A 25,490-nucleotide genomic window follows, 5' to 3' on the forward strand; every position below is an offset into this window, starting at 1 on the left:
GAAATTTTAAAGACTGTAAGTTTTTATCAAAAATTCATTCACTTTACCGAAATAAATCCATCAACGTGGGTTAACTCACAAGTAGCGTAGAACGAAGAAATATCTCAAGCAAAGCATAAACTGTTGGAATATTTACGGCGATTTTTATTTCATGGTTATTTTTAAAGCAGGTTTATTCCACAGCTATTCTAGTTACCCTGCATGGGCGGACGACCTCTTATCAAATTGTTTTTCTTACTGAAACTAATTACCGCAGTAAAACAATGTTTTTAAGGTTTGCATTTAACAACAGTTTTTTATCTTTTGATGTCAAAAGATTTCCTCGACCACTTTATCGTTGCGTTTTATTGCGTTTGGCAGAAAACAAGAGGGAAAAATCATTAAACGAGGCAGAAAATTTAGCCACATTTAAATAGGCCGTCTTAAGTTTCAAAACGGCTGATTAGTTCAGATGAGGAGTTTCTAGTAAAGCCATCAATAGACGAGACTTACAGTGTATTAGATCAGCTACTTCAGTACAAAGAATATCAATGTTGATAAAAAAAGAGCAAATTATCTTGCCGAAATTAAAATCTTCCTGTACATTTCACATGAAATGCTTTAAGAAACATTCCGTCCATAGGCTTCGTTTTATGGGCAACTGGGTTTATGATGTCTACTTTTCGGATTGAATGGCAACAGAAGTAAGACTCCAGCAGGTTTAAAGAATTGAAGTGTGTGATCAACAAAAGTGTTTAAATGAGCGTCTATGTTACTAGTCTAAACAAGGTTGTGACGTTCCAAACATGTTTGTATTTTTAAGAAATATACTTTACAAAAGCAATGGAGGACTCTTTGGCGAGTTTCCAAAAGTTAATCGAAACCGGCCAGGGTGAATGATCGTGGATTGAGAGAGTACTCCATAGTTCTGCATTTCCATTTTAAATAACTCCTATTATCGTTCTCCCCCACCCCCCACCCCATTCGAGAGAAAGTAAGGCAATATAATCATAATTCCTCACTTGAATTGCCTCATTATATATATATTTCCATACGTTTAAAATACAGCCTTCAAAAGTTTGGATTCGTTTATGTAAATTATGCAAATGAACACAAAAACTCCGGGACAAAATCGTGTCAAACAAAACAAAGACTGTAGGAGCCAAAAACACCTTAAAACACCATGCTTGAAATATCGCGTACTGTCTTTGGATATTATATGATCTGGGATCTGCAATATGGTTAAGCGATACACTCCAATCTCTGAATCGAGGTCTGGCTGAGCGTAGACGAGAAGACCCATATGAGAGTTGACTAATGATAGAAACGGTAGAAACATCTGAACGACTAGAATGAAAAGCAATCCATTTTGTCGCTTTTAGAAAACTAAACAGCGATACAAGTGCAACGATTAGTGAGCTTCCTTTCAGTTCTCTTTCTCTCTGAGTGGAAAAAAAGTAATCGAGGATGATGACTGAGATAGCCTAGCCAGCAACTGCACAGATAACTAAGAGAGAAATGAGATAGAATGGGGAACACATGATAGGGTCTCAAAAATAAACGCATAACTGCAGCTGCTTGCCATCAGAGGTATAAGAACCACCACTTTGAATGTAGTCGATAACCAAATTATAAATATTGGTGGGTTTTATTGCTACAGGGAAAGGCAGAATGTAGAGTTTTCAAATGGCAAGTATCAAAAATCGGAATCATCATGAGGAGAGAGTACTATCTTTATCAACCGGAGTTGGAGTTAAATTAAATACAAATGCAGCGGTAGATCAAAAGAAATAAACGTCGCCGTGTTATTTTATTTTCTAAAGTTTTGTCGGCTGGATCATTTTTCCCGTTTAATATTATATATTCTTAGGTACCAAGCAACAGCTTTTAAAAAATTAAAATCTATGATCAAGGATATAGCTCATCTCTGATAGTATTTTGCAGTTTGACCACGATAGAGTAACGGACTTGGTCCAAATTAACGCAAATCAGGTGTATGCTTCCATACAAAATTCGGTTCAGCTGCACTAAAATTAACATACCCTAATTACTTCCTTTATGATCCCGCCTGTGAGACAGTAAACGTGAGGCTGTCAGTAAATGTCTTATTCATGAGAATATTTTTAACTTAAGATATGAGATTACAACTGTATTAGTTTCAAAAAATTACACCGTCGAATTTATGACGGTACTCTTGAAGTTCTGTTCAGTAGGTTTGCTTTACTTATGACCTACCTTACAAGAAAATAAAGTCTTTAATTAAGAAATTATTACATTACATGATAAAGTTGGTGATTAAGTGTTGACTGTAAGAAAACCTTTACGGGCCTAATTATGACTAATTATTTTAGCTTTATACCTTATCCCTACAAACTGGGTCTCATTCGCACTCTTGTTGATAGAGCCTACAAGATCAACAACACATGGTTGGGTTTCCACGAAGACACCTAGAAACTCACTGAAATCCTTAAAAAGAATCTTTTTCCAGCCAATCTGGTTGAAAGGGTTGTCAATCGGTACCTCACGCTCACCGTGATGAGTGCGATCCCCCGGTCTCCGTTTCAGACACTACTACAAACTTTTATTTTAAATTACCTCACATTGGCTCTTTTTCTTTTGTCACGCAAAAAAGGGTTCGCCAATTTACTAAGTGTTATTGTAACAACATCGATGTAAAGTTAGCTTTTTCATCTTTTAAAATAGCGATATGTTTGGGGTGAAAGACCCTATCCCTCGTGGGCTCCGTACGTGTGTGGTTTACAAGTTTTTATGTGAGGGCTCTAACGCCTGCTATTTCAGCGAAACCCCTCGCCATTTATCCACACGCTTACAAGAGCACTTGATAGGACCTCTCACATTTCAGACATTTACATGATTCTCCACAATGTCGCACTCTTTGTTCTGAGGATTGTCTTAACACCTTAGATCACGCTGCCACAACTTTTCAACTTAAAATCAAAGAAAAAATTATCACCAAATGAAAAATCGACTCAAGAAGTTCAAGTTTAAGGAAAAAAAGAAAATATTGTGAACCGAAATTAAAAAAATTTAAAATATGCCTCGTATTTCAATTTTGAAATGTTTTCTAAGCCAGTTAAATTTCCTTCTTTAGTGATATAACTTCTCCTATAAACACCAAAAGCTTTCAAAACTGCATTCAAGGTTTCTAGAAACTATTCATCTTCATTTATTTGATATTCAGATATTGATCCTCCAAAAGAAGCTGTTTTGCCGGCGATTTGGGTTCACATAGATACGGAACTTTCTTTGAATTAACGACGTACAGGTGTAATGTAGCTTACTCTTTGCTCTTGTTCAGTTGCAGTCAAAACGTCTTACGACATTTATAGATGTCATATGTCACACATTTGGAAAGCTAATTTCGAGTCTTGATAGTGGTGTGTTTATTCTCTATCACTATTCCTTGGCTTGTTGTTTTCTTATTCATTCTGAAAACCGCCTGTGGTCAAATTTTTAGAGGATCGAGGTACTTCGATATTAGTGAGGTATGTTAGTAAAATTTAATTCGTTTACAAACTCTAGTTTTGGGGAGAGGAGGTAAAGCGAGTTAAAATGGGTGGAGAGAAGTTATGGAAAATCCTCTGTAAGCCTGTGGAAAATTTGAGAATTTTGGTTTTGTTTCCTTCTTTTAATGCTTGTGAAACGGTTGAGGATTTTGAGACCTTGCGAAAAGCTTGTTCCTTCGTTACACGTTCGTGACGAGACGATGAAAAGATCTTCCTGTTTCATTACCGAGTACAACATTTATCATGTTGAAGAGAGGACTTGATCCCCTCTTGCTATCTTTGTTATCGTATTACAGCATGTGGAAAAGTTTTTAGAATGTTAGATTGTTTCTTTTGATGCCTATAAATGATGATGCTTACCACCCTTACTTCTGCTTCAATGACATAGTTTTTCCCGTAAAAACCAAAAGCTTTCAAACCATCATTCAAGGATCTTAGAAACTATTTATTTCCACTCGTTTGATGTGCTTATGTTGATTCTCTATATTTAGCTGTTTTGTAGGTGGATTTACGACGATACAGGACTTTAAACACATTAAAAATCGCGAAGTTCAGGCGGATACTTTTATCTGTAATGCCTGTTTAGCTGCTCTAAAAACGTCGTTTTCCTTTCAGCTATTATCTGTCAATCATTCGGAAAGACTAAATTGGAGTTCTAAAAGTTATAAGTTTAGTCTGCATCGCATTCTTCCTCAGCATGCTGCTTTCTTTTCCATTTGAAAACTGCCCTTTCTGCATTTGACTTAAACTCCATTCGTTAAAGGATAGAAACACTTTTTATTCTTAAGATTGGTTTACAAATTCTACCATCGGTGAGATTAGCAAAACTGAATCAATATAGACGGAAATATGTCATTGATAATCTTTATAATCGTAACGGGACAAGAAAGATATCTTTCTCACGCTTGTTGCTTATGATATTGACAAAGGAAGAAATTTATCCAAAGCGAGAAAGGACAATGATTAAACTTCTGAGTGTGGCAAATAAAACATAAGAGATGTTTTTGCTGTTAAAAATGTTATTTATATTTCACCGTACCTACAGTTAATTTTTTAAGGCGGCATCAACAACAACCGTATTTCTAATAGCAGCTCTGAGGAGAGGAGCAGGTCATTCTACTGTATTTCCGGAAGATTTATAAATGTTTTTGTTGTCTTCTTTTTTTGGAGGCTATAAGTTTTCTTCTGAGAAAGCAATTCGTTTTCATCGAAAAAAAAAAAAAAAAAAGGAAGAGGTTGATCATGATTAAATTTCCGGATATGAATCGCGCATAAAGAAACATGAGGATCAGTTTAAGTCGACGGTCGAAACTTAGTTGGTCAAAACACGTCAAAAAACATGAGAACCAATATTTGATATATTTCTTTATTGAGAATATTGATTTCATATTTCATTTTATCTCAAATTGCACTGTTTTCTGTTATTTTCATAGCAGCTAACAGAGCTCAGAGGAAATGGGGTCTTTTTACTCAGCTTCGCAGTGTATTCCATGGCTTGTGGTCCTCATCATCGAATGTCTGGCCATTGTAATCCTTAATATCATCACCATTGTTGTCTTTGTGAAGAAGAAGCGTCAGCTACAGCGGCGGAGTACATATTTAATCATCCATCTGGCGATAGTCGATCTCTTAGTGGGCGCATTCTCTGGGCCGCTACAGATTAAATACAGAATGGCGTTGTACTGTCCGCTTTGGAAGTTCAGACGAGATACTGTTTGGTCTTATCGTTTATATTTTGCATTTTTACATTTATTCTCGTTCGCCTCCTTTACAAATCTTATTGTCATTTCCTTAGAACGGCTACACGCAACATTTTGTCCATTCAGGCATCGCTTTGTGAGCAAATGGGTTTATAGAGCCATAATTATTGTCATTTGGTTAATACCTATTTGTAGAGAAGTCGCTCAAATTTTCTTACGGGAAATTGCTGATCTACTGGTAATTAATACTTACTTGTATCTCCCATTTTATACAGTTTATCTGTTTGTTATCTGTGTATCTTACATCCTCATTATTTTCAAAGTACGATGTAGTCGTCATCCTCAATTCCATTCTAGGTCCAAAAGAGAAAGAAAACTGACAGGTACTGCGCTTATCGTCTCACTTGTATCTTTACTTTGTTTTCTACCAGCGATGATATATCTAGTGTGTCTTCACCTTTCCTTCACTTGTTTTATGAATGTTCATATTTATATGGCTGTGTCAGTTTTATTTTTAGGCAATTCACTTGTAAATCCTATAATTTACTCTCTTCGGATGCCAGGATTCAGAGAAGGTTTATTACAACTAGTGTAGAGGGTCCCAGACCTTTCTCGTATCGCCCCGGCAAACCTGCCACTTCGAAACCTTAGTAGAGCGTAGATTGATGGTAGGAAAACTATATATAAAAGTTTTCTTTTAAATAACTTAAACTTCTTAGCCGAGTAACATGCATTTCCATTTCATTTTTTGGTGATATGAGAGTAGACTCGAAGGATAGAAACGGTACAAACATCTAAATGATTAAAGTGAAAAGCGATGCATCTTGTTGCTTCTAGAAAACTACACAACGATATAAGTGGAACGATTAGTGAGCTTCCGGTCAGTTAGGTTTTTCTTTGTGTGGAACGAAAAATCATCGAGGAATCTTCAAATAGCCAGTATAAAAAAATCTGAATTATTATGAGGAGAGAATACTTTCTTTTCCCATTGGAGTTACTCTTAAATTAAGTAAAAACGCACCGATAGATCTAAAGAAATAAATGTCACCGTGTTATTCTATTTTTAAAAGTTTTGTCGGCTGGGTCACTTTTCCTCTTTAATATTTTATATTGTCAGGTACTAACCGACAGCTTTTAAAGATTCAACTTTAGGATCTAGGAAATAGCTCATTTCCGATAGTATTTTGCAGTTTATCATGATGTACGATAAAGTAGAGAGCTTCGTCCAAATTAATTCAATACAGTGTGTGTACGCTTTCATCCAAAATTTCGGTTCAGCTGCACTCAACTTAATATGCTCTAATTACGATCCCGCCTGTGGGACAGTGAAACGCAAGGCTGTCAATAAATGTCTTACTCATGAAAGTATTTTTAATTTAAGATATGACATTACAACTGTATTAGTTTTAAAATAATAAGACTGTCTAATTTATGATTACACTTTTGAAGTCTTGTCCAGTATGTTTGCTTTACTTATGACCTACCTTGTAAGAGAATAAAGTCTTTAATTGAGAAATTATTACCAACTTTCAACAAAGCAATCTTTATGTAACTCCATACTATAGATGCACTGTCTTTATCACCGCTTTAAAGATTTCTGTTCGTAAAACTTCTACCCATTTATCTTGCGAATACATGACTGAAAATAACATCCACAGCTGTAATTAATAACCTGAGTTAAGTTAGGCAATTTCTTGAACTGAATATAATAAGGAACCAAGTTTACAGAAGAAGTTTATTTTTAATAAAAGAAAATGACTAGTTCAGTGCAGATTTAAGAATGTAAAATCGATCAGAGAAGTTTTTTTAAAGGAAAAGAGAGAATTTTGTGGACCACTCATAAGTACTAACACTAAAAAATGCCTCGTATTTGAGTTTTGAAATGTTTTCTCAGCCACTTAAATTGCCTTCTTCTGTGAAATAACTGCTCCTGTAAACACCAAAAGCTTTTAACATTCCATTCAAGGTTTCTAGAAACTATTCCTCTCCATTCATTTAATATTCAGGTATAAATTCTCCAGACAAAGCTGTTTTGCCGGCGATTTGGGTTCACTTCGAGACGGAACTTTCTTTTAATTAACGACGTACAGGTGTAATTTAGCTTACCTATTGTTCCCATTCATGATGAGTTTTTTTATTCCTAAATTTGTTATTTATTTGTTAATGAAACATCCATGGGATTTGAGGGTAGACACCACCAAGGCAAACACATCATCGACGGGAAATTACCAGTCAACGGAACGTGCACTTACTATAAATGATTCAGTTCATGTTGGTTGGTCATCTCAAGAAGAGAATTATTTTTTCTAATGAAACAAACATGGCTTTTTCATCACAATTGTACATGGTTTACGTTATATTAAATCTACAAAGGAAAAAATATGAACGATCGAGACAATTAAATTTTATTATTTCGCGATTCATACTCAAAATTAGTTTGTTATAAGATAAAAACGCACAGTCTAAAATGAACCAACACCCTAAGAGAGATAGAACCAAATTAAAAAAGGAAAGGTTCTGCCTTCAGATAACAACAGCCCAAGTAGGACTACCCGTGGGAAACAGAACCAGGTGAAAAATAGGAAAGGTTCTTCCCTCCGATAACAAAAGCTCAAATAGGACTGACTACCCAAGAGAGAAAGAACTAGTTGAACCGGGTGACAAAATCGGGGACTAAAAGTTTAAAAAAAATGAAGATTCTTCCCTCACGGAGATAAGACAATTAGTTAAGGACTGACGAGCTCTTGCATCTTCCGTCTTAGAGGGACGTTGTCGATTCTCTCCAAAACGTCTTACAGAGATTGAATACTTGGGCTTCAAGAGAATCAGAAACTGGCATTTTTGTCGCGAGTTTTATAATGACTTTTTATAATGAGTTTACCGCTTTTGGTTTGTACAGTCACACAGAAAGTAAAATTCCAGTTCAGACAAGTGTGATATGTAGTTGAAAAGGATCAAATAAAGAGTAATATTGAGTTTATCAATTTTTTTGACGAACCGCTCCGTACTTTTTCCGTTGCCCAGACTTTCACCTTTGCAAAATCACTCAGTAGTTGAAACTCAAGCTCGGACAAGTGACGAAATGGAAGAGGGTCATACGTCAAAAAAAATATTCAAAAAAATTAATAGATAATATTGATAATAAAAAAACAGATACATGTTTTCAGGGTTGAGGAGAGCACGTGGGTCCATCGTGCATTTAACAATTGCGATCGCGAGCTTTTCGAAAAGCTCTAAGAAGGTGTCACTTTATTTTTGGCAATGGACGGGAGAAATGGACGATAATTAAATCCCTGAAACATCCACACAATGGAAAATAAAAATAGAATTTTAACCATGCACTAAATATTTTCCCTTCAGATCAAATGAATGTTTAGGCAGCTTTCAAAAACTGCTCTGTCACTTGTTTTCAGGGTAACTATCCCATCAAAAGCATGGAAAGACGGCTATGCGTGTTTTATGCGACGCGTATCTTGTCAACGAAAAAGTGGTACTCAGCAGTTATCGAGATCAGGCCCAAACAGGTAAACTCGTAATTGCCAGAAAAGGTTACATAGAAACTGAGAGTATTCGCCCCCTGGTTCGCGCAGGCGAGTGACAGATCTCTTGCGCGCGTGTTTTCACGAACAAAGATGTGCCAGAGAGAATGTCGTTACTCATTTGCAGCGCTAGCATTGGACACAAAATTTACGTACTTTCTACGGCAGTCCTTGCTGGAGCGTGACCACTGACCGCCTGTCCATTCTCAGAGAGAGCAGAACCGGTTAGGCCATAGCATTACCAAGCAGCGTAATGACGGAGTTAATATCTCATTTAAAACATAAACTGTTGGAAGGCAAGAATGAAAGAAATAACCGGCAGCGACAACCACTTTCGTTGCTTCCTTTCGAATTAGATTTCTGATCGAGGTTCTCGCTATTCTTCGATATGAACAGTAAGAAAAATTCTGGAACGAACATCAACTAAGTTATGCTTATATTTACCTGGGAAAAGTCGTCTTTCACAACGGTGTATGAGTAAACAATTCATCTCCTTAACCCCTCAGATTCAACAACATCAACATAGTGTCTCCGCCCCGCAATATCAAGACACTCCGAGGAAGACTGGTAACGAAAGGCTGTATCGGTCCATCAGGAAAGTTTGATGAAGCACTCAACTGTTACAGACCATTTCTAACATTTATGAGCGGAAAAATAGAAGGATTTGATATATCAGTGCGCAGCTCTGTGATAACAGCCCTGATATTCTTATCGAAAGGATATTACCTCAGTCCTAGACTCGTTAGAAGTTTGTAATTACATTTATTTAGTTAGTGCATGCTGTTGGTCAAGAACACTAACGACGTAAACTTAAAACCCTGCAAATATTTTCCCGTGAGCCTTATAGCTTTGGAATTTCCTTTTCTTCTTTTCACTGATATATTATGTAGTCGGCATTTGTCATGCTAGAGAAATATATGTATATTTATATCAACGAAAGAAACCTCAGCTAAGTATTGAATCTTCGATGAGACTTTTCGGTATATGCAAGTAAATTTCTGAAATTGTCGTGATATTGAAAGTAATTAATCTTCGTATGTCTAATTTCATTTTTATGCTCCAGGTCTGATATCCGGCCCATGTAAAGGCACAAAGGCCCTTACAGGCCTCTCTACGTTTCATGGGGATCTAGAACATAATGACATTATCATTAACTCGCTATTAAGGTTCCAAGGGGTATGACATTGACGGTAGTTTTTATGTCAGGATTATTTTTTATGCAGGTTTCATGCCGATGCTATTCGGGTTATCCTGCTGGGTGGACGACTTCTTATCAAATTGTTTTATTACGGACAACTAACTAGTTAACCGATATTTTTAAAATTTGCATTTTACGAGCGTTTTTCATCGTATGTTGTCAAAAGATTTCCTCGACCACTTTATCGTTGCCTTGTATTGCGTTTGGTGGAAACAGGAGGGAAAAATCATTAAATGAGGCAAAAAAATGTTGCCATTGCAACCACATATATAAATAGGGAGTCTGAAGTTAAAAAAAGGCTGATTAGTTCAAAAAAGAAATTTCTAACAAAACCATCAATATACGAGTCTTATAGTTCAGTGTATTAGATCAGGTAATTCCGAGCAAAGAATATCAATGTTGTTAAAAAAGAGCAAATTCTCTTCTTTTTATGGAATATTTTTCTTCTTTTTATGGGCAACTGGGTTTATGATGTCTACGTTTCGGATTGATTGACAAACAGATGTAAGACTCCTGCAGTTTTCAAGAATTGAAGTGCGTGATCAATAGAAGTGTTTAGATGAGAGTTTATGTTTACAGTCTAAACACGGTCTAAACACGGTTGTGTTGTTATATACACGTGTGTATTGTTAAGAAATATACTTTACAAAAGCAATGAAGAACTTCTTACTAAGTTTCCACAAGTTCATCGAAACCGGCCAGGGTGAGCGATCGTGCATTGAAAGAGTACTCCAAAGTTCTGCATTTCCGGCTTAAATAACTCCTTTACTCACATAAACTGCGGTGTTATACGGGGATTCCGGCCCCGAGAAAAGCCGTAACAACACACGTGAAGAAACATCGTATTTTTTCACGTGTGTTGATATAGCTAATCAGCTGCTTATACGTTACTCGCCTTTGGCGCCACTCGGTCAGGTTGATGAATGAACGGCAAAGCCTTCACGATTCTCATTACAAGTTGTTTGTTAGAGCTTTCTTGAATTATGGTGGCTAAAACACTAAAAAATCCGTATCGCTGACAGACAATGAGGTTCAAACTTTCTTAGAAGGGGAAGAAAACCAATATACTAATAGAAAAACCGAAAGTTGCATATTCAGTGGCTTTGGTGTCAGCATTTCTCTCGGCTGAGAATGAAAATCGACAACTGGAATGTTTGCCACTGGCCGATTTTGGCCGTTTACCTGTAAGACCTCTTCTGTCGGAAAGGAGAAAGTCAATGAATGAGAATTTTGTAAATTGAAAATTACGACCATTGTTGTTTTTGTAATCATGATTCAACGCATTTTTCCATCTTAAGAGTCAGCGCCAAGGCACTCTACGATTGTTATTCGAGGATTGTTGATTCACCTATTTTCATTCCTTAATGAAGTCGGCTTTTCTTCCTAGTAAAGGGCTATTGTGTTTCTATGATAAACAAAATAAAACATGGTTGCTTGTAGATGTGGAATTTCTCTTCTCGTGCTCAACTCGAAGAGAGATTCCATATCTACGTGCGCCCATGTATTATTCTCTATTTATCACGCTCCCCCACTCCCCACCCCATTCTAGAGAAAGTAAGGCTGCAATATAATCATAATTCCTCACTTGAATTGCCTAATTATGTATGTATATTTTCGTACGTTTAAAATACGGCCTTCAAAAGTTTGGATTCGTCTATGTAAATTATGTAAATGAACACAAAAACTTCGGGACAAATCGTCTCAAACGAAAGAAAGACTGTAGGAGCCAAAAACACCTTCAAGCACTTCGCTTTGAATATCGCGTACTGTCTTTGGATTTTATATGATCTGGGATCTGCAATATGGTTAGGCGATACGCTCCAGTCTCCGAATCGAGTTCTGGCTGAACGTAGACGAGTAGACTCATATAAGAGTTGCAATTGACTAACGATAGAAACATCTAAGCGACTAGAATGAAAAGCAATGCATTTTGTCGCTTTTAGAAAACTCAATAGCGATACAAGTGCAACAATTAGTGAGCTTCCATTCAGTTTACTTTCTCTCTGAGTGAAAAAAAAATAATCGAGGATGATGACTGAGATACCCTAACCAGCAACTGCACAGATAACTAAGAGGGAAATTAGATAGAATGGGGAACACTCGATAGGGTCTCAAAAATAAACACATAACTGCAGCTGCTTGCCATCAGAGGTATAAGAACCACCACTTTGAATGTAATCGATAACCAAATTATAAATATTGGTGGGTTTTATTGCTGCGGGGAAAGGCAGAACATCGAGTTTTCAAATGGCAAGTATCAAAAATCGGAATCATCAGGAGGAGAGAAGACTACCTTTATCAATCGGAGTTGGAGTTAAATTAAATACAAATGCAGCGGTAGATCAAAAGAAATAAACGTCGCCGTGTTATTTTATTTTCTAAAGTTTTGTCGGCTGGATCATTTTTCCCGTTTAATATTATATATACTTAGGTACTAAGCAACAGCTTTTAAAAAATTAAACTCTACGATCAAGGATATAGCTCATCTCTGATAGTATTTTGCAGTTTGACCACGATAGAATAACGGACTTGGTCCAAATTAACGCAAATCAGGTGTATGCTTCCATACAAAATTCGGTTCAGCTGCAGTCAAATTAACATACCCTAATTACTTCCTTTATGATCCCGCCTGTGAGATAGTGAACGTGAGGCTGTCAATAAATGTCTTATTCATGAGAATATTTTTAGTTTAAGATATGAGATTACAACTGTATTAGTTTCAAAAAATTACACCGTCGAATTTATGACGGTACTCTTGAAGTTCTGTTCAGTAGCTTTGCTTTACTTATGACCTACCTTGCAAGAAAATAAAGTCTTTAATTAAGAAATTATTACATTAACATGATAAAGTTGGTGATTAAGTGTTGACTGTAAGAAAACCTTTACGGGCCTGTTGACTAATTATTTTAGCTTTATACCTTATCCCTACAAACTGGGTCTCATTCGCATACTTGTTGATAGAGCCTACAAGATCAACAACACATGGTTGGGTTTCCACGAAGACATCTAGAAACTCACTTAAATCCTTAAAAAGAATTTTTTTCCAGCCAATCTGGTTCAAGGGTTGTCAATCGGTACCTCACGCTCACCGTGATGAGTGCGATCCCCCGGTCTCCGTTTCAGACACTACTACAAACTTTTGTTTTAAATTACCTTACATTGGCTCTTTTTCTTTTGTCACGCAAAAAAGGGTTCGCCAATTTGCTAAGTGTTATTGTAACAACATCGATGTAAAGTTAGCTTTTTTCATCTTTTAAAATAGGCGATATGTTTGGGGTGAAAGACCCTATCCCTCGTGGGCTCCGTACGTGTGTGGTTTACAAGTTTTTATGTGAGGGCTCTAAAGCCTGATATGTCGGCGAAACCCCTCGACATTTATCCATACGCGTACAAGAGCACTTGATAGGACCTCTCACATTTTCAGACATTTACATGATTCTCCACAATGTCGCACTCTTTGTTCTGATGAGTGTCTTAACACCTTAGATCACGCTGCCACAACTTTTCAACTTAAAATCAAAGAAAAAATGATCACCAAATGAAAAATCGACTCAAGAAGTTTTTTAAGGAAAAAAAGAAAATATTGTGAACCGAAATTAAAAAAATGTAAAATATGCCTCGTATTTCAATTTTGAAATGTTTTCTAAGCCAGTTAAATTTCCTTCTTTAGTGATATAACTTCTGCTATAAACACCAAAAGCTTTCAAAACTGCATTAAAGGTTTCTAGAAACTATTCATCTCCATTTATTTGATATTCAGATATTGATTCTCCAGAAGAAGCTGTTTTGCCGGCGATTTGGGTTCACATAGATACGGAACTTTCTTTGAATTAACGACGTACAGGTGTAGTGTAGCTTACCTGTTGTTCCTGTTCAGTTGCAGTCAAAACGTCTTACGACATCTATAGATATCATATGTCACACATTTGGAAAGCTAATTTCGAGTCTTGATAGTGGTGTGTTTATTCTCTATCTCTATTCCTTGGCTTGTTGTTTTCTTATTCATTCTGAAAACCGCCTTTGGTCAAATTTTTAGAGGATCGAGGTACTTCGTTATTAGTGAAGTATGTTAGTAAAATTTAATTCGTTTACAAACTCTAGTTTTGGGGAGAGGAGGTAAAGCGAGTTAAAATGGGTGGAGAGAAGTTATGGAAAATCCTCTGTAAGCCTGTGGAAAATTTTAGAATTTTAGTTTTGTTTCCTTCTTTTAATGCTTATGAAACGGTTGAGGATTTTGAGACCTTGCGAAAAGCTTGTTCCTTCGTTACACGTTCGTGACGAGACCATGAAAAGATCTTCCTGTTTCATTACCGAGTACAACATTTATCATGTTGAAGAGAGGACTTGATCTCCTCTTGCCATCTTTGTTATCGTATTACAGCATGTGGAAAAGTTTTTAGAATGTTAGATTGTTTCTTTTGATGCCTATAAATGATGATGCTTACCTCCCTTACTTCTGCTTTAATGACATAATTTTTCCCGTAAAAACCAAAAGCTTATTATTTAACTATTTATTTCCACTCGTTTGATGTGCTTATGTTGATTCTCTATATTTAGCTGTTTTGTAGGTGGATTTACGACGATACAGGACTTTAAACACGCTAAAAATCGCGAAGTTCAGGCGGATACTTTTATCTGTAATGCCTGTTTAGCTGCTCTAAAAACGTCGTTTTACTTTCAGCTATTATCTGTCAATCATTCGGAAAAACTAAATTAGAGTTCTAATAGTGATAAGTTTAGTCTGCATTGCACTCTTCCTCAGCATGCTGCTTTCTTTTCTTTGTGAAAACCGCCCTTTCTGCATTTGATTTAAACTCCATTCGTTAAAGGATAGAAACACTTTCGCTATCAGTGAGGCACGTTCAAAATATTCTTAAGATTGGTTTGCAAATTCTACCTTCGGTGAGATGAGCAAAACTGAATCAATATAGACGGAAATATGTCATTGATAATCTTTATAATCGTAACGGGACGAGAAAGATATCTTTCTCCAGTTTGTTGCTTATGATATTGACAAAGGAAGAAATTTATCCAAAGCGAGAAAGGACAATGATTAAACTTCTGAGTGTGGCAAATAAAACATAAGAGATGTTTTTGCTGTTAAAAATGTTATTTATATTTCTCCGTACCTACAGTTAATTTTTTAAGGCGGCATCAACAACAACCGTATTTCTAATAGCAGCTCTGAGGAGAGGAGCAGGTCATTCTACTGTATTTCCGGAAGATTTATAAATGTTTTTGTTGTCTTCTTTTTTTGGAGGCTATAAGTTTTCTACTGAGAAAGCAATTCGTTTTCATCGAAAAAAAAAAAAAAAAAGGAAGAGGCTGATCATGATTAAATTTCCGGATATGAATCTCGCATAAAGAAACATGAGGATCAGTTTAAGTCGACGGTCGAAACTTAGTTGGTCAAAACACGTCAAAAAACATGAAAACCAATATTTGATGTATTTCTTTATTGAGAATATTGATTTCATATTTCATTTTATCTCTAATTGCACTGTTTTCTGTTATTTTCATAGCAGCTAACAGAACTCAGAGGAAATGCAGTCTTTTTACTCAGCTTCGCAGTGTATTCCATGGCTTGTGGTCCTCATCATCGAATGTCTGGCCATTGTCATCCTTAATATCATCACCATTGTTGTCTTTGTGAAGAAGAAGCGTCAGCTACAGCGGCGGAGTACATATTTGATCATCCATCTGGCGATAGTCGATCTTTTAGTGGGCGCAGTCTCTGGGCCGCTACAGATTAAATACAGAATGACGTTGTACTGTCCGCCTTAGAAGTTCAGACGAGATACTATTTGGTCTAATCCTTTATATTTTGCATTTTTACATTTATTCTCGTTCGCCTCCTTTACAAATCTTATTGCCATTTCCTTAGAACGGCTACACGCAACATTTTGTCCATTCAGGCATCGCTTTGTTAGGAAATGGGTTTATAGAGCCATAATTATTGTCATTTGGTTAATACCTATTTGTAGAGAAGTCGCTCAAATTTTCTTATGGGAAATTGCTGATCTACTGGTAATTAATACTTACTTGTATCTCCCATTTTATACAGTTTATCTGTTTGTTATCTGTGTATCTTAAATCCTCATTATTATCAAAGTACGATGTAGTCGTCATCCCCAATTCCATTCTAGGTCCAAAAGAGAAAGAAAACTGACGGGTACTGCGTTTATCGTCTCACTTGTATCTTTACTTTGTTTTCTACCAGCGATGATATATGGAGCGTGTCTTCACCTTTTTATTCACTCGTTTTATGAATGTTCATATTTTTATGGCTGTGTCAGTTTTATGTTTAGGCAATTCACTTGTAAATCCTATAATTTACTCTCTTCGGATGCCAGGATTCAGAGAAGGTTTATTACAACTAGTGTACAGGGTCCCAGATCTTTCTCGTATCGCCCCGGCAAACCTGCCACTTCGAAACCTTAGTAGAGCGTAGATTGATGGTAGGAAAACTATATATAAAAGTTTTCTTTTAAATAACTTAAACTTCTTAGCCGAGTAACACGCATTTCCATTTCATTTTTTGGTGATATGAGAGTAGACTCGAAGGATAGAAACGGTACAAACATCTAAATGATTAAAGTGAAAAGCGATGCATCTTGTTGCTTCTAGAAAACTACACAACGATATAAGTGGAACGATTAGTGAGCTTTCGGTCAGTTAGGTTTTTCTTTGTGTGGAACGAAAAACTCATCGAGGAATCTTCAAATAGCCAGTATAAAAAAATCTGAATTATTATGAGGAGAGAATACTTTCTTTTCCCATTGGAGTTACTCTTAAATTAAGTAAAAACGCACCGATAGATCTAAAGAAATAAATGTCACCGTGTTATTCTATTTTCAAAAGTTTTGTCGGCTGGGTCACTTTTCCTCTTTAATATTTTATATTCTCAGGTACTAACCGACAGCTTTTAAAGATTCAACTTTAGGATCTAGGAAATAGCTCATTTCCGATAGTATTTTGCAGTTTATCATGATGTACGATAAAGTAGAGAGCTTCGTCCAAATTAATTCAATACAGTGTGTGTACGCTTTCATCCAAAATTTCGGTTCAGCTGCACTCAACTTAATATGCTCTAATTACGATCCCGCCTGTGGGACAGTGAAACACAAGGCTGTCAATAAATGTCTTACTCATGAAAGTATTTTTAATTTAAGATATGACATTACAACTGTATTAGTTTTAAAATAATAAGACTGTCTAATTTATGATTACACTTTTGAAGTCTTGTCTAGTATGTTTGCTTTACTTATGACCTACCTTGTAAGAGAATAAAGTCTTTAATTGAGAAATTATTACCAACTTTCAACAAAGCAATCTTTATGTAACTCCATACTATAGATGCACTGTCTTTATCACCGCTTTAAAGATTTCTGTTCGTAAAACTTCTACCCATTTATCTTGCGAATACATAACTGGAAATAACATCCACAGCTGTAATTAATAACCTGAGTTAAGTTAGGCAATTTCTTGAACTGAATATAATAAGGAACCAAGTTTACAGAAGAAGTTTATTTTCAATAAAAGAAAATGACTAGTTCAGTGCAGATATAAGAATGTAAAATCGACCAGAGAAGTTTTTTAAAGGAAAAGAGAGAATTTTGTGGACCACTCATAAGTACTAACGCTAAAAAATGCCTCGTATTTGAGTTTTGAAATGTTTTCTCAGCCACTTAAATTGCCTTCTTCTGTGAAATAACTGCTCCTGTAAACACCAAAAGCTTTTAACATTCCATTCAAGGTTTCTAGAAACTATTCCTCTCCATTCATTTAATATTCAGGTATTAATTCTCCAGATAAAGCTGTTTTGCCGGCGATTTGGGTTCACTTCGAGACGGAACTTTCTTTTAATTAACGACGTACAGGTGTAATTTAGCTTACCTATTGTTCCTATTCATGACGAGTTTTTTATTCCTAAATTTGTTATTTATTTGTTAATGAAACATCCATGGGATTTGAGGGCAGACACCACCAAAGCAAACACATCATCGACGGAAAATTACCAGTCAACGGAACGTGCACTTACTATAAATGATTCAGTTCATGTTGGTTGGTCATCTCAAGAAGAGAATTATTTTTTCTAATGAAACAAACATGGCTTTTTCATCCCAATTGTACATGGTTTACGTTATATTAAATCTGCAAAGGAAAAAATATGAACGATCGAGACAATTAAATTTTATTATTTCGCGATTCATACTCAAAATTAGTTTGTTATAAGATAAAAAACGCACAGTCTAAAATGAACCAACACCCTAAGAGAGATAGAACCAAATTAAAAAAAGAAAAGGTTCTGCCTTCAGATAACAACAGCCCAAGTAGGACTTCCCGTGGGAAACAGAACCAGGTGAAAAATAGGAAAGGTTCTTCCCTCCGATAACAAAAGCCCAAATAGGACTGACTACCCAAGAGAGAAAGAACTAGTTGAACCGGGTGACAAAATCGGGGACTAAAAGTTTAAAAAAAATGAAAGTTCTTCCCTCACGGAGATAAGACAGTTAGTTAAGGACTGACGAGCTCTCGCATCTTCCGTCTTAGAGGGACGTTGTCGATTCTCTCCAAAACGTCTTACAGAGATTGAATATTTGGGCTTCTAGAGAATCAGAAACTGGCATTTTTGTCGCGAGTTTTATAATGACTTAGCGAACGACAAAAAGATACCTATTTCTTTGATCCGCGAGGCGATCAGAACTCAGCTGTTTTGTTGTGAATACATTGGCACCAGTGTCACGCAAGCGTGGGAGCGAGGCACACGATCCGCACGAACAAAATCAATCAACCTTCGGCGTCCGACGAAAAACTTCACTACTGTTGTTTATTCATAATATGTTTTAATACAACGCCTCAAAATTTGGGATTGTTGGGTTGCTTTAGCCCTTCCATAGTGACTACGATGAAAATTAGGCATTTTTGGAGTCTTAACCTTAAAATCGAGTTTAGGAATTGGTCGAAAGAACCTTCTTGGAGAGCGAGGTTTGCGTATACATTACACTTTCTGTTTTGTTCACCTTTCGGGCATAAATCCACCCATTACACAATAGCAGGTTGCTATCCTTTGGTTGAGAAAGATCGAATCTCACATCCGACGGAAGGTTAATTTCTTCTAATCTTTCAGATTTTTAAGATAATTAGCATGGAACATTTGAATTATGACACGAGAGCACTCTCGTGTTCTAAAATCCTCCCAAAAATTTAGGACATGCTTATAGGAGAGCCAGTGTCAGCCAAAGCTCTCAACATTTTCTTTTGTCTCATGAAATACAAAATAACTGAACTCGGACAACCTGTTCTAACCTTTCTTTCACGCACCGCTCAATAATTTTCCGCCTTTTCTTTGTACAGTCACACAGAAAGTAAAATTCCAGTTCAGACAAGTGTGATATGTAGTTGAAAAGGATCAAATAAAGAGTAATATTGAGTTTTTATCAATGTTTTTGACGAACCGCTCCGTACTTTTTCCGTTGCCCAGACTTGCACCTTTGCAAAATTACTCAATAGTTGAAACTCAAGCTCGGGCAATTGACGAAATGGAAGAGGGTCATACGTCAAACAAAATATTTTAAAAAATCAATAAATAATATTGATCATACAAAAACAGATACATGTTTTCAGGGTTGCGAAGAGCACGTGGATCCATCGTGCATTTAACAATCGCGATCGCGAACTTTTCGAAAAGCTCCAAGAAGGTGTCACTTTATTTTTGGCAATGGACGGGAGAAATGGGCGATAATTAAATCCCTGAAACATCCACACAATGGAAAATAAAAATAGAATCTTAATCATGCACTAAATATTTTCCCTAGGTATTTAGGTAGCTTTCAAAAACTGCTCTGTCACTTGTTTTCAGGGTAACTTTCCTGTCAAAAGCATGGAAAGACGGCTATGCGTGTTTTATGCGACGCTTATCTTGTCAACGAAAAAGCGGTACTCAGCAGTTATCGAGATCAGGCCCAAACAGGTAAACTCGTAATTGGCAAAAAAGGTTACATAGAAACTGAAAGTGTTCGCCCCGTGGTTCGCGCAAGCGAGTGACGGATCTCTTGCGCGCGCGTTTTCACGATCAAAGATGTGCCAGAGAGAATGTCGTTACTCATTTGTAGCGCTAGCATTAGACACAAAATTTACGTACTTCCTACGGCAGTCCTTGCTGGAGCGTGACCACTGACTGCCTGTCCATTCTCAGAGAGAGCAGAACCGGTTAGGCCATAAGCAAATTTGTCAGATCTCAAAACTGTTTAAGAGGCGGGGGGAAGGGTTTGTCATAAAAGATGTGTAGTCATAATGTCTCGGTTAATGTATTGTGGGGGTTTGGGAAGGTAATTATCAAGCATGGATCAAACTTTCGAACCATTGCTATCCTTACATAGACCGCATGATGAAATACTTGATTAACAATAAAAAAGCAATTGATCATTCAAAATGAAGATTGCGGAACTATATCAACTTTATCGATCAGTAAGAGTAAAATGCCTTAGCATTGCTGTGGATCAGTTATCCAGTCTGTTGATAGTTCGATACCAAATACATCGCTGGTATCCATAACAATGAATCGAATAAACAGCGTAGCGATATGGCATCAGTAGCACTTTCATTTGCGCGACAAAGTGAAACATTTAATATGACGTTTAATTTATTTACTTATATAATTATAGTGTGAAATTTTAAAGACTGCAAGTTTTCATCGAAATTCATTCACTTTACAGAAATAAACCCCTCACTGTGGGCTGAATCACAAGCAGCGTAATGGCGAAGTTTATATCTCATTTAAAACATAAACTGTTGGAAGGCGAGAATGAAAGAAGTAACCGGTAGCGACAACCACTTTCGTTGCTTTCTTTCGAATTAGATTTCTGATCGAAGTTTTCGCTAGTCTTCGATATGAACAGTAAGAAAAATTATGGAACGAAAATCAACTAAGTTATGCTTATATTTACCTGGGAAAAGTCGTATTCCACAACGGTGTATGAGTAAACAATTCATCTCCTTAACCCCTCAGATTCAACAACATCAACATAGTGTCTTCCGCCCCGCAACACTCCGAGGAAGACTGGTAACGAAAGGCTGTATCGGTCCATCAGGAAAGTTTGATGAAGCACTCAACTGTTACAGACCATTTCTAACATTTATGAACGGAAAAATAGAAGGATTTGAGATATTAGTGCGCAGCTCTGTGATAACAGCCCTGATATTCTTATCGAAAGGATATCACCTCAGTCCTAGACTCTTTAGAAGTTTGTAATTACATTTATTTAGTTAGTGCATGCTGTTGGTCAAGAACACTAACGACGTAAACTTAAAACCCCTGCAAATATTTCCCCGTGAGCCTTATAGCTTTGGAATTTCCTTTTCTTCTTTTCACTGATATATTATGTAGTCGGCATTTGTCATGCTAGAGAAACATATGTATATTTATATCAACGAAAGAAACCTCAGCTAAGTATTGAATCTTCGATGAGACTTTTCGGTATAGGCAAGTAAATTTCTGAAATTGTTGTGATATTGAAAGTAATTAATCTTCGTATGTCTAATTTCATTTTTATGCTCCAGGTCTGATATCCGGCCCATGTAAAGGCACAAAGGCCCTTACAGGCCTCTCTACGTTGCATTGGGGATCTAGAACATGGGAGTTGAGCTTCGCAAAAGCTTGAGAGGAAGACGAATGGCAAAACTGCTAATAACATTATCATTAACTCGCTATTAAGGTTCCAAGGGGTATGACATTGACGGTAGTTTTTATGTGAGGATTATTTTTATGCAGGTTTCATGCCGATGCTATACGGGTTAACCTGCTGGGTGGACGACTTCTTATCAAATTGTTTTATTACGGACAACTAACTAGTTAACCGATATTTTTAAAATTTGCATTTTACGAGCGTTTTTCATCGTATGTTGTCAAAAGATTTCCTCGACCACTTTATTGTTGCGTTGTATTGCGTTTGGCGGAAACAGGAGGGAAAAATCATTAAATGAGGCAAAAAAATGTTGCTATTGTAACCACATATATAAATAGGGAGTCTTAAGTTCAAAAAGGCTGATTAGTTCAAAAAAGAAACTTCTAACAAAACCATCAATATACGAGTCTTATAGTTCAGTGTATTAGATCAGGTAATTCAGAGCAAAGAATATCAATGTTGTTAAAAAAGAGCAAATTATCTTGCCGAAATTAAAATCTTACTGTACATTTCACAAGAAAGGCTTCAAGAAACATTCCGTCCATAGGCTATGTTTTATTGACAACTGGGTTTATGATGTCTACGTTTCGGATTGTTTGGGAAACAGAAGTAAGACTCCTGAAATTTTAAAGAATTGAAGTGCGTGATCAATAAAAGTGTTTAGATGAGAGTTTATGTTTACAGTCTAAACACGGTTGTGTTGTTATATTCACGTGTGAATTGTTAAGAAATATACTTTACAAAAGCAATAGAGGACTTTTTCCTAGGTTTCCACAAGTTCATCGAAACCGGCCAGGGTGAGCGATCGTGCATTGAGAGAGTACTCCAAAGTTCTGCATTTCCGGCTTAAATAACTCCTTTATGGTAGCTAAAACACTAAAAAATCCGTATCGCTGACAGACAATGAGGTTCAAACTTTCCTAGAAGGGGAAGAAAACCAATATACTAAAAGAAAAACCGAAAGTTGCATATTCAGTGGCTTTGGTGTCAGCATTTCTCTCGGCTGAGAATGAAAATCGACAACTGGAAGATTTGCCACTGGCCGATTTTGGCCGTTTACCTGGAAGACCTCTTCTGTCGGAAAGGAGAAAGTCAATGAATGAGAATTTTGTAAATTGAAAATTACGACCATTGTTGTTTTTGTAATCATGATTCAACGCATTTTTCCATCTTAAGAGTCAGCGCCAACGCACTCTACGATTGTTATTCGAAGATTGTTGATTCACCTATTTTCATTCATTAATGAAGTCGGCTTTTCTTCCTAGTAAAGGGCTATTGTGTTTATATGATAAACAAAATAAAACATGGATGCTTGTAAATATGGAATTTCTCTTCTCGTGCTCAACTCGAAGAGAAATTCCATATCTACGCGCGCCCATGTATTATTCTCTATTTATCGTGCTCCCAACCCCCCACCCCATGTATTATTCTCTATTTATCGTACTCCCAACCCCCCACCCCATGTATTATTCTCTATTTATCATGCTCTCCCACCCCCCACCCCATGTATTATTCTCTATTTATCATGCTCCCCCCATAACCCCATTCTAGAGAAAGTAAGGCAATATAATCATAATTCCTCACTTGAATTGCCTCATCATATATATATTTCCATACGTTTAAAATACAACCTTCAAAAGTTTGGATTCGTTTATGTAAATTATGTAAATGAACACAAAAACTCCGGGACAAAATCGTCTCAAATGAAACAAAGACTGTAGGAGCCAAAAACACCTTCAAGCACTACGCTTTGAATATCGCGTACTGTCTTTGGATTTTATATGATCTGGGATCTGCAATATGGTTAGGTGATACGCTCCAGTCTCCGAATCGAGTTCTGGCTGAACGTAGACGAGTAGACTCATATAAGAGTTGCAATTGACTAACGATAGAAACGGTAAAAACATCTAAACGACTAGAATGAAAAGCAATGCATTTTGTCGCTTTTGGAAAACTCATTCATCAAATTCCATACAGTTTACTTTCTCTCTGAGTGAAAAAAAAAAATAATCGAGGATGATGACTGAGATACCCTAACCAGCAACTGCACAGATAACTAAGAGGGAAATTAGATAGAATGGGGAACACTTGATAGGGTCTCAAAAATAAACACATAACTGCAGCTGCTTGCCATCAGAGGTATAAGAACCACCACTTTGAATGTAGTCGATAACCAAATTATAAATATTGGTGGGTTTTATTGCTTCAGGGAAAGGCAGAACGTCGAGTTTTCAAATGGCAAGTATCAAAATATCGGAATCATCATGAGGAGAGAAGACTACCTTTATCAACCGGAGTTGGAGTTAAATAAAATACAAATACAGCAGTAGATCAAAAGGAATAAACGTCGCCGTGTTATTTTATTTTCTAAAGTTTTGTCGGCTGGATCATTTTTCCCGTTTAATATTATATATTCTTAGGTACTAAGCAACAGCTTTTAAAAAACTCTATGATCAAGGATATAGCTCATCTCTGATAGTATTTTGCAGTTTGACCACGATAGAGTAACTTTGGACTTGGTCCAAATTAACGCAAATCAGGTGTATGCTTCCATACAAAATTCGGTTCAGCTACGGTCAAATTAACATACCCTAATTACTTCCTTTATGATCCCACCTGTGAGATAGTGAACGTGAGGCTGTCAATAAATGTCTTATTCATGAGAATATTTTTAACTTAAGATATGAGATTACAGCTGTATTAGTTTCAAAAAATTACACCGTCGAATTTATGACGGTACTCTTGAAGTTCTGTTCAGTAGGTTTGCTTTACTTATGACCTACCTTGCAAGAAAATAAAGTCTTTAAGTAAGAAATTATTACATTAACATGATAAAGTTGGTGATTAAGTGTTGACTGTAAGAAAACCTTTACGGGCCTGTTGACTAATTAAATTTCCTTCTTTAGTGATATAACTTCTCCTATAAACACCAAAAGCTTTCAAAACTGCATTCAAGGTTTCTAGAAACTATTCATCTTCATTTATTTGATATTCAGATATTGATTCTCCAGAAGAAGCTGTTTTGCCGGCGATTTGGGTTCACATAGATACGGAACTTTCTTTGAATTAACGACGTACAGGTGTAGTGTAGTTTGCTTGTTGTTCCTGTTCAGTTGCAGTCAAAACGTCTTACGACATCTATAGATATCATATGTCACACATTTGGAAAGCTAATTTCGAGTCTTGATAGTGGTGTGTTTATTCTCTATCACTATTCCTTGGCTTGTTGTTTTCTTATTCATTCTGAAAACCGCCCTTGGTCAAATTTTTAGAGGATCGAGGTACTTCGTTATTAGTGAGGTATGTTAGTAAAATTTAATTCGTTCACAAACTTTAGTTTTCGGAAGAGGAGGTAAAGCGAGTTAAAATGGGTGGAGAGGAGTTATGGAAAATCTTCTGTAAGACTGTGGAAAATTTTAGAATTTTGGTTTTGTTTCCTTCTTTTAATGCTTATGAAACGGTTGAGGATTTTGAGACCTTGCGAAAAGCTTGTTCCTTCGTTACACGTTCTTGACGAGACGATGAAAAGATCTTCCTGTTTCATTACCGAGTACAACATTTATCATGTTGAAGAGAGGACTTGATCCCCTCTTGCCATCTTTATTATCGTATAATAGCATGTGGAAAAGTTTTTAAAATGTTAGATTGTTTCTTTTGATGCCTTTAAATGATGATGCTTACCTCCCTTACTTCTGCTTCAATGATATAATTTTTCCCGTAAAAACCAAAAGCTTTCAAACCATCATTCAAGGATTTTGAAACTATTTATTTCCACTCGTTTGATGTGCTAATGTTGATTCTCTATAAAGAAACATGAGGATCAGTTTAAGTCAATGGACGAAACTAAGTTTTTCAAAACA

The 25,490-nt window shown here is 36.4% G+C and overlaps 2 pseudogenes; both read left to right on the top strand.

Moving 5' to 3' along the window:
• Positions 1-4,961: 4,961 nt before the first annotated feature.
• On the top strand, positions 4,962-5,974 carry LOC149040563 (uncharacterized; annotated as a pseudogene).
• Positions 5,975-15,487: 9,513 nt separating this feature from the next.
• On the top strand, positions 15,488-16,394 carry LOC149040564 (uncharacterized; annotated as a pseudogene).
• Positions 16,395-25,490: the final 9,096 nt, after the last annotated feature.

The sequence above is a fragment of the Pocillopora damicornis genome, chromosome 9 (genome assembly GCF_964200805.1).
Source record: "Pocillopora damicornis chromosome 9, jaPocDami1.2, whole genome shotgun sequence".
In the NCBI taxonomy this organism is placed as follows: domain Eukaryota; kingdom Metazoa; phylum Cnidaria; class Anthozoa; order Scleractinia; family Pocilloporidae; genus Pocillopora; species Pocillopora damicornis.